We start from the raw sequence: 10000 nt of genomic DNA, 5'->3' as shown, positions 1-10000 counted from the left end.
GCTTTTCCCTTAGATGCCGTGCCCCCGCGGGCTGCGGCTTTGGCCATGGGGGGGAACCCCCGTGAAGAGGGTCCAGTGCTGGGAACTCTCTCTGCCCCTTACCGGGCTCTCTCTCGCCGTGCCTGGACGGGCTTGCTTTTTCCATTCTTGGTGGGACCGACGCCGGCACCACGTCTCCCCGGCTTTCTCTGCCCCCGTGCCCCACCGGGCAAACTTCGCTTCGGGGGTTCCACACTTCGGCAGTGGCCGGCGCCAGCCACTCGTCAACTTTTTTTCTTTTCCCCGCTTTCGTTGCCGAGCCCGGGCTGGGCTCCGGCTCACGGACGAGCGAAACCCATCCAACACCGCTGAGGGTGCGCCAGCGGCCGCTCCAAACCGCCGCGCCTTTGTTCGGCCCCGCGGGTCCCCTCTCTGACCCGGGCGAAAGCCACCGAGAAGCCAGACGGACCCCTGCCCAGCCGCCTGGCGGGTGGCTTGGAGCAGCCGCTCGGCAGCGCTGCCCTGGGAGTGCTCGGCGTCGCTTGTTCCCTCATATACGGAACTGGAGGGCCGTCAGCTCCGCGAGCGCACAACCAGCCGACCTCCGCCCAGCGGCAGGTCGCAGAAATCACGCCGGCTTGTACGATGACGTAGGCGGAGGCAGAGCGCAACAGCGACCCCTTGGCGACAAGCGCGATCTCCGCGGAGAGCACGTCTACTCGCCGAGGGAGAGCACGTCTACTCGCCGAGGGAGAGCACGTCTACTCGCCGAGGGAGAGCACGTCTACTCGCCGAGGGAGAGCACGTCTACTCGCCCAGGGAGAGCACGTCTACTCGCCCAGGGAGAGCACGTCTACTCGCCGAGGGAGAGCACGTCTACTCGCCCAGGGAGAGCACGTCTACTCGCCCAGGGAGAGCACGTCTACTCGCCCAGGGAGAGCACGTCTACTCGCCCAGGGAGAGCACGTCTACTCGCCGAGGGAGAGCACGTCTACTCGCCCAGGGAGAGCACGTCTACTCGCCGAGGGAGAGCACGTCTACCCGCCGAGGGAGAGCACGTCTACTCGCCGAGGGAGAGCACGTCTACTCGCCGAGGGAGAGCACGTCTACCTCCCGCCTGAGGGAGAGCACGGGGGGGGGGGACAAAGACAGGCGGCAGCAGCTTCGGTGAACGTCACCCGGGAGGCGACCGGGGCTGTCCCGGGGCAGTCCCGGGAAGCCGGCGTCCGACACAGGGAACCGTCAGCTGCCGGACCGGGGCGAATCCCCGCGGCCACGGCAGGGGTGGGGGCTCGAAGACAGCCGGCAGCCGCTTCGGTGAACGTCACCCGGGAGGAGACTGGGGCCCTCCCGGGACCGTCCCGGGAAGACGACGTTCGGCACGAGATCCCGGCCGCGGCCGGACCGGCTCGAAGCCTCGCGGTCCCGGCAGCAGCCGGAGCCGCTCGCCGCCTCGGGCTCCCGGCCCCCTACAGATCCGGCGACTCGTTCGCGGGCGGCGGGGGGAGGCAGTGGAGGGGGTGCGGGGAGAAGCGGCAGCGGAGGCGGAGGGGGGGGGGGCTCGAAGACAGCCGGCAGCCGCTTCGGTGAACGTCACCCAGGAGGCGATCGGGGCCGTCCCGGGGCCGTCCCGGGATGCCGGCTTCCGGCACGGGGTCCCGGCCGCGGCCGGACCGGCTCGTATCCCCGCGGCTCCGGCAGGGGGGGGGGGGGGCTCGAAGACAGCCGGCAGTCGCCTCGGTGAACGTCACCCGGCCGGCGACCGCGGCCGTTCCGGGGCCGTCCCGGGAAGCCTGCGACAGGCACGGGGTCCCAGCCGCGGCCGGACCGACTCGAAGCCCCGCGGCCCCGGCACGGGGGAGGCCCAAAGACTGGCGGCAGCCGCTTCGCTGAACGTCACCCGGCCGGCGACCGGGGCCGTCCCGGGGCCGTCCCGGGATGCCGGCATCCGGCACGGGGTCCCGGCCGCGGCCGGAGCGGCTCGAATCCCCGCGGTCCCGGCAGCAGCCGGAGCCGCTCGCCGTTCGGGCTCCCGGCACCCTACGGATCCGGCGACTCGTTCGCCGGCGGCGGGGGGAGGCAGTGAAGGAGGTGCGGGCAGAAGCGGCAGCGGAGGCGGAGGGGGGGGGGGGGCTCGAAGACAGCCGTCAGCCGCTTCGGAGAACGTCACCCGGCCGGCGACCGCGGCCGTTCCGGGGCCGTCCCGGGAAGCCTGCGACAGGCACGGGGTCCCGGCCTCGGCCGGACCCGCACTGGGTGCCGCCGCCTCGGGCTCTCGGGACGGTATGGATCCGCCGACTCGTTCGCCGGCGGCGGGGGGAGGCAGTGGAGGGGGTGCGGGGAGAAGCGGCAGCGGAGGCGGAGGGGGGGGGGGGCTCGAAGACAGCCGGCAGCCGCTTCGGTGAACGTCACCCGGCCGGCGACCGGGGCCGTCCCGGGGCTGTCCGGGGATGCCGGCTTCCGGCACGGGGTCCCGGCCGCGGCCGGACCGGCTCGAATCCCCGCGGTCCCGGCAGCAGCCGGAGCCGCTCGCCGTTCGGGCTCCCGGCACCCTACAGATCCGGCGACTCGTTCGCGGGCGGCGGGGGGAGGCAGTGGAGGGGGTGCGGGCAGAAGCGGCCGCGGAGGCGGAGGGGGGGGGGGGGCTCGAAGACAGCCGGCAGCCGCTTCGGTGAACGTCACCCGGGAGGCGACCGGGACCGGCCCGGGAAGCCATCGTCCGGCCCCGGATCCCGGCCGCGGCCGGACCGGCTCGAAGCCCCGCGGCCCCGGCACGGGGGAGGCCCAAAGACTGGCGGCAGCCGCTTCGCTGAACGTCACCCGGCCGGCGACCGGGGCCGTCCCGGGGCCGTCCCGGGATGCCGGCTTCCGGCACGGGGTCCCGGCCGCGGCCGGACCGGCTCGAATCCCCGCGGTCCCGGCAGCAGCCGGAGCCGCTCGCCGTTCGGGCTCCCGGCACCCTACGGATCCGCCGACTCGTTCGCCGGCGGCGGGGGGAGGCAGTGGAGGGGGTGCGGGCAGAAGCGGCAGCGGAGGCGGAGGGGGGGGGGGCTCGAAGACAGCCGGCAGCCGCTTCGGTGAACGTCACCCGGCCGGCGACCGGGGCCGTCCCGGGGCTGTCCGGGGATGCCGGCTTCCGGCACGGGGTCCCGGCCGCGGCCGGAGCGGCTCGAATCCCCGCGGTCCCGGCAGCAGCCGGAGCCGCTCGCCGTTCGGGCTCCCGGCACCCTACAGATCCGGCGACTCGTTCGCCGGCGGCGGGGGGAGGCAGTGGAGGGGGTGCGGGGAGAAGCGGCCGCGGAGGCGGAGGGGGGGGGGGGGGCTCGAAGACAGCCGGCAGCCGCTTCGGTGAACGTCACCCGGGAGGCGACCGGGACCGGCCCGGGAAGCCATCGTCCGGCCCCGGATCCCGGCCGCGGCCGGACCGGCTCGAAGCCCCGCGGCCCCGGCACGGGGGAGGCCCAAAGACAGCCGTCAGCCGCTTCGGTGAACGTCACCCGGCCGGCGACCGGGGCCGTCCCGGGGCCGTCCGGGGATGCCGGCTTCCGGCACGGGGTCCCGGCCGCGGCCGGAGCGGCTCGAATCCCCGCGGTCCCGGCAGCAGCCGGAGCCGCTCGCCGTTCGGGCTCCCGGCACCCTACAGATCCGGCGACTCGTTCGCCGGCGGCGGGGGGAGGCAGTGGAGGGGGTGCGGGGAGAAGCGGCAGCGGAGGCGGAGGGGGGGGGGGGCTCGAAGACAGCCGGCAGCCGCTTCGGTGAACGTCACCCGGGAGGCGACCGGGACCGGCCCGGGAAGCCATCGTCCGGCCCGGGATCCCGGCCGCGGCCGGACCGGCTCGAATCCCCGCGGCCCCGGCACGGGGGAGGCCCAAAGACTGGCGGCAGCCGCTTCGCTGAACGTCACCCGGCCGGCGACCGTGGCCGTCCCGGGGCCGTCCCGGGATGCCGGCTTCCGGCACGGGGTCCCGGCCGCGGCCGGACCGGCTCGAATCCCCGCGGTCCCGGCAGCAGCCGGAGCCGCTCGCCGTTCGGGCTCCCGGCACCCTACGGATCCGGCGACTCGTTCGCCGGCGGCGGGGGGAGGCAGTGGAGGCGGTGCGGGGAGAAGCGGCAGCGGAGGCGGAGGGGGGGCGGGGGGGACGATAGTGGCGGGGGGCGGGGGGTGCTCGAAGGCAGCCGGCAGCCGGTTCGGTGAACATTCGCCGGGGCGGGGGGGCGACCTGTCCGTGCCCGGGGCAGCCCCGGGAAGCCGGCAGCCAGCACGGGGTCCCGGCAGCACCTGTTCCCTGCCCTGGGACTTGCCGTGCCCGGCGGCCGGTTGCCGGGTGGGGGGAGCGATGAGAGGCGGGGCGCAGCGGCCGGGGCAGCGCCGGGCCGCAGCGGGGGGCTGGGCGGGTGGGGTAGGCGTCGAGCGGCAAGCCCTCGGCTGCAGCGAATGTTCGGCGGTGCGGGGCGGGGGGGGGACGGGACGACACGTTGGGGTCGTGTGCTGCGGCCTGGGGTGGCTGAGAAGCCTGCAGAGCGTGCGGGAGAGGCTTCTGCTGCGGCCTGGGGTGGCTGAGAAGCCTGCAGAGCGTGCGGGAGAGGCTTCTGCTGCGGCCTGGGGTGGCTGAGAAGCCTGCAGAGCGTGCGGGAGAGGCTTCTGGTGCGGCCTGGGGTGGCTGAGAAGCCTGCAGAGCGTGCGGGAGAGGCTTCTGCTGCGGCCTGGGGTGGCTGAGAAGCCTGCAGAGCGTGCGGGAGAGGCTTCTGCTGCGGCCTGGGGTGGCTGAGAAGCCTGCAGAGCGTGCGGGAGAGGCTTCTGCTGCGGCCTGGGGTGGCTGAGAAGCCTGCAGGGCGTGCGGGAGAGGCTTCTGCTGCGGCCTGGGGTGGGTGGGAAGCCTGCACAGCGTGCGGGGGAGGCTTCTGGTGCGGCCTGGGGTGGCTGAGAAGCCTGCAGAGCGTGCGGGGGAGGCTTCTGGTGCGGCCTGGGGTGGCTGAGAAGCCTGAAGAGCGTGCGGGAGAGGCTTCTGGTGCGGCCTGGGGTGGCTGAGAAGCCTGCAGAGCGTGCGGGGGGAGGCTTCTGGTGCGGCCTGGGGTGGCTGAGAAGCCTGAAGAGCGTGCGGGAGAGGCTTCTGCTGCGGCCTGGGGTGGGTCGGAAGCCTGCAGAGCTTGCGGGGGAGGCTTCTGGTGCGGCCTGGGGTGGGTCGGAAGCCTGCAGAGCGTGCGGGAGAGGCTTCTGCTGCGGCCTGGGGTGGCTGAGAAGCCTGCAGAGCGTGCGGGGGAGGCTTCTGGTGCGGCCTGGGGTGGGACGGAAGCCTGCAGAGCGTGCGGGGGAGGCTTCTGCTGCGGCCTGGGGTGGCTGAGAAGCCTGCAGAGCGTGCGGGAGAGGCTTCTGCTGCGGCCTGGGGTGGCTGAGAAGCCTGCAGAGCGTGCGGGGGAGGCTTCTGGTGCGGCCTGGGGTGGCTGAGAAGCCTGCAGAGCGTGCGGGGGAGGCTTCTGGTGCGGCCTGGGGTGGGTCGGAAGCCTGCAGAGCGTGCGGGAGAGGCTTCTGCTGCGGCCTGGGGTGGGTCGGAAGCCTGCAGAGCGTGCGGGAGAGGCTTCTGTTGGGGCCTGGGGTGGCTGAGAAGCCTGCAGAGCGTGCGGGAGAGGCTTCTGCTGCGGCCTGGGGTGGCTGAGAAGCCTGCAGAGCGTGCGGGAGAGGCTTCTGCTGCGGCCTGGGGTGGCTGAGAAGCCTGCAGAGCGTGCGGGAGAGGCTTCTGGTGCGGCCTGGGGTGGCTGAGAAGCCTGCAGAGCGTGCGGGAGAGGCTTCTGCTGCGGCCTGGGGTGGCTGAGAAGCCTGCAGAGCGTGCGGGAGAGGCTTCTGCTGCGGCCTGGGGTGGCTGAGAAGCCTGCAGAGCGTGCGGGAGAGGCTTCTGCTGCGGCCTGGGGTGGCTGAGAAGCCTGCAGGGCGTGCGGGAGAGGCTTCTGCTGCGGCCTGGGGTGGGTGGGAAGCCTGCAGAGCGTGCGGGGGAGGCTTCTGGTGCGGCCTGGGGTGGCTGAGAAGCCTGCAGAGCGTGCGGGGGAGGCTTCTGGTGCGGCCTGGGGTGGCTGAGAAGCCTGAAGAGCGTGCGGGAGAGGCTTCTGGTGCGGCCTGGGGTGGCTGAGAAGCCTGCAGAGCGTGCGGGGGAGGCTTCTGGTGCGGCCTGGGGTGGCTGAGAAGCCTGCAGAGCGTGCGGGAGAGGCTTCTGCTGCGGCCTGGGGTGGCTGAGAAGCCTGCAGAGCGTGCGGGAGAGGCTTCTGCTGCGGCCTGGGGTGGCTGAGAAGCCTGCAGAGCGTGCGGGAGAGGCTTCTGGTGCGGCCTGGGGTGGCTGAGAAGCCTGCAGAGCGTGCGGGAGAGGCTTCTGCTGCGGCCTGGGGTGGCTGAGAAGCCTGCAGAGCGTGCGGGGAGAGGCTTCTGCTGCGGCCTGGGGTGGCTGAGAAGCCTGCAGAGCGTGCGGGAGAGGCTTCTGCTGCGGCCTGGGGTGGCTGAGAAGCCTGCAGGGCGTGCGGGAGAGGCTTCTGCTGCGGCCTGGGGTGGGTGGGAAGCCTGCACAGCGTGCGGGGGAGGCTTCTGGTGCGGCCTGGGGTGGCTGAGAAGCCTGCAGAGCGTGCGGGGGAGGCTTCTGGTGCGGCCTGGGGTGGCTGAGAAGCCTGAAGAGCGTGCGGGAGAGGCTTCTGGTGCGGCCTGGGGTGGTTGAGAAGCCTGCAGAGCGTGCGGGGGAGGCTTCTGGTGCGGCCTGGGGTGGCTGAGAAGCCTGAAGAGCGTGCGGGAGAGGCTTCTGCTGCGGCCTGGGGTGGGTCGGAAGCCTGCAGAGCTTGCGGGGGAGGCTTCTGGTGCGGCCTGGGGTGGGTTGGAAGCCTGCAGAGCGTGCGGGAGAGGCTTCTGCTGCGGCCTGGGGTGGCTGAGAAGCCTGCAGAGCGTGCGGGAGAGGCTTCTGCTGCGGCCTGGGGTGGGTCGGAAGCCTGCAGAGCGTGCGGGAGAGGCTTCTGCTGCGGCCTGGGGTGGGTCGGAAGCCTGCAGAGCTTGCGGGGGAGGCTTCTGGTGCGGCCTGGGGTGGGTCGGAAGCCTGCAGAGCGTGCGGGGGAGGCTTCTGCTGCGGCCTGGGGTGGCTGAGAAGCCTGCAGAGCGTGCGGGAGAGGCTTCTGCTGCGGCCTGGGGTCTCTGGGTGGCCTCTAGAGAGGTGCAAAAGACCCTCTGGGTTGGGCTGGGGTGGCTCTTGGACCCCTGCCACACAGTGGAGAGAGGCCTCCGGCCCGCCACCTGTGTCCCTGTGTGCCTGAGTGCCTGTGTCCCTGTGTCCCTGTGTCCCTGAGTGCCTGAGTGCCTGTGTCCCTGTGTCCCTGTGTCCCTGAGTGCCTGAGTGCCTGAGTGCCTGTGTCCCTGTGTCCTTGTGTCCCTGTGTCCCTGTGTCCCTGTGTGCCTGAGTGCCTGTGTCCCTGTGTCCCTGTCTGTGTACCTGTGTGCGAGAGTGTCCGGCACGCCACCCAGCGGCGGCGGGCAAGCAGGTAGGCGGGTGGGCGGGCCGGCGAGGGCCAGTGTGAGTTTGGGGGGTGGGAGGGGAGGCGGCAGCTGGAAGCGTCAGAGGAGGGGGCGTGGCTCCGGCTGGCCCCGGGAGCAGGTTCCCGGGACCGGGACCGGCTGGACCCGGCGGGTGGTTGATCCCGGGGCGGGGGGGCAGAGGCGGCGGGAAGCGGCAGCTGCGTGTGCGGCGGGGGGGGTGGAGGGCGAACCGCGGCGGGAAGCGGATGCTTCAGAGCAGGTTACGGGGGCGGGGACGGACGACACCACCTGTCCCCGCCCCGGGACGGGCTGGACCCGGCGCCCTGGACCCGGCGCCGTGTACCCGCCGCCGCCCCCGCCGCCGCCCCCCTCCGCCACCCCGGGACCCCGACGTTTTTTGGCGCCCGCGCCTTTTTTTGCTCCCCGCCTGCCCGCGCTGCCCCGGGCCCTCCCCCGGGGCGGGGCGGGAGGGAGGGACGGACGGACGGGTAGCCGGGGATCTCCGAGCGCGCGCCACCAGACCGAGGCGGGTCCCGGCGGCGGCGGCGGCGGCGGCGGCAGCAGCAAGCGACGGCGGGGGGGGCAGGCTAGGGAGAGAGGGGGAGCGGCATGCGGTAGGGCTGGGGGGTTTGTTTCGGGGGGGAGGGGTGGGGGGGGGTGGCAGCGGTCAGCGAGAGCGGGGAGAGGGGGAGCGGCATGCGGTAGGGCTGGGGTGTTTTTGGGGGTGGGGGCGTTGGGGGGATTAGCGGGCGGGGCGGGCAGCCCAGCCAAGCGGCAAGCCGGGGGGGCGGGCGAGGGCGGCTTTAGGGCCGGAGGAGCGGAGCGCAACCTCCCCCGTGCAGGCTCCAGCGTGGAGAGCAGCAAGTTTTTGGGGACGGGGGACGACGGACGGGAGGGGCAGCGGCGAGAGGCTAGCTGCGGCAAGGGGCACCGGCACGGCCGCCCTAACAGCGCCGCCTCGGTCGCAGGGGTTAGAGAGCAGCCGGGCAGCCCGGGAGGGAAGCGGCAGCCCGCGAAGGGGGGAAGGGGGGGCTCCGCGCAAACCGCTAACGGGAGCCGGGGGGTGTGGGGAGCTGGGGGTGGCAGCAGCGGCAAGAGGCAACGTCGGGAGGGGGGGCTCCGCGCAAACCGGTAACGGGGGCCGGGGGGTGTGGGGGGGGGCGGTGGCGGCCGCGGCAAGAGGCAACGGCAGGCGGGGGGGCTCCGCGCAAACCGGCAGCGGGGGGGGGGGCGGGGGTAGCGGCAAGAGGCAACGGCGGGAAGGGGGGGCTCCGCGCAAACCGCTAACGGGAGCCGGGGGGTGTGGGGAGCTGGGGGTGGCAGCAGCGGCAAGAGGCAACGTCGGGAGGGGGGGCTCCGCGCAAACCGGTAACGGGGGCCCGGGGGTGTGGAGGGGGCGGTGGTGGCCGCGGCGAGAGGCAACGGCAGGCGGGGGCGCTCCGCGTAAACCGGCAGCGGGGGGGGGGGCGGGGGTAGCGGCAAGAGGCAACGGCGGGAAGGGGGGGCTCCGCGCAAACCGGCAGCGGGGGGGGGGCGGGGGGTAGCGGCAAGAGGCAACGGCGGGAAGGGGGGCCTCCGCGCAAACCGGCAGCGGGGGGGGGCGGGGGTAGCGGCAAGAGGCAACGGCGGGAAGGGGGGGCTCCGCGCAAACCGGCAGCGGGGGGGGGGCGGGGGTAGCGGCAAGAGGCAACGGCGGGAAGGGGGGGCTCCGCGCAAACCGGCAGCGGGGGGGGGGCGGGGGTAGCGGCAAGAGGCAACGGCGGGAAGGGGGGGCTCCGCGCAAACCGGCAGCGGGGGGGGGGCGGGGGTAGCGGCAAGAGGCAACGGCGGGAAGGGGGGGCTCCGCGCAAACCGGCAGCGGGGGGGGGCGGGGGTAGCGGCAAGAGGCAACGGCGGGAAGGGGGGGCTCCGCGCAAACCGGCAGCGGGGGGCGGGGGGGGAGGCGGTCAGGGGCGGGGGGAGATTTCTAGAGATGCCGGCAGACCTTCTTCTCCCCGGAGAACAGCGCTGTTGAAGAAAAGACTGCTTCAGAACACAACCTTTAATGAAAGACGCTCGATGAAAACAACACTTAATAAAAGAAGGTTTCATGCCGACTGCCTCTCTTCATTTACGCCGCCGCGGGGGGGGGGGGTTGGGGGCCGGGCGGGCGATACCAGGCGGCCCTCGTCCCGGGGACCACGTCTACCCCGCGGTTCCAGCCTCCGCGCGCTAAGTGCCCGCCCGGCCGCGGGGAGCACGTCTACCTCCTGCCGCACGGCTCAGTGCACTAAGTCCCCCCTCGCCATGGAGAGCACGTCTACCTGCCAGCTCAGGGAGAGCACGTCTACTCACCGAGGGAGAGCACGTCTACCACCTGGGAAGGAGAGCACGTCTACCTCCTCGGGAAGGAGAGCACGTCTACCTCCTGGGAAGGAGAGCACGTCTACCTCCTCGGGAAGGAGAGCACGTCTACCTCCTGGGAAGGAGAGCACGTCTACCTCCTCGGGAAGGAGAGCACGTCTACCTCCTGGGAAGGAGAGC

Source organism: Melanerpes formicivorus, unplaced genomic scaffold, assembly GCF_026170545.1.
Source record: "Melanerpes formicivorus ecotype bairdi unplaced genomic scaffold, bMelFor1.0.p_v2 SCAF_240, whole genome shotgun sequence".
Taxonomy (NCBI): domain Eukaryota; kingdom Metazoa; phylum Chordata; class Aves; order Piciformes; family Picidae; genus Melanerpes; species Melanerpes formicivorus.
The sequence above is the reverse complement of the archived record's forward strand: the minus strand, read 5'-3'. Positions refer to the sequence as shown.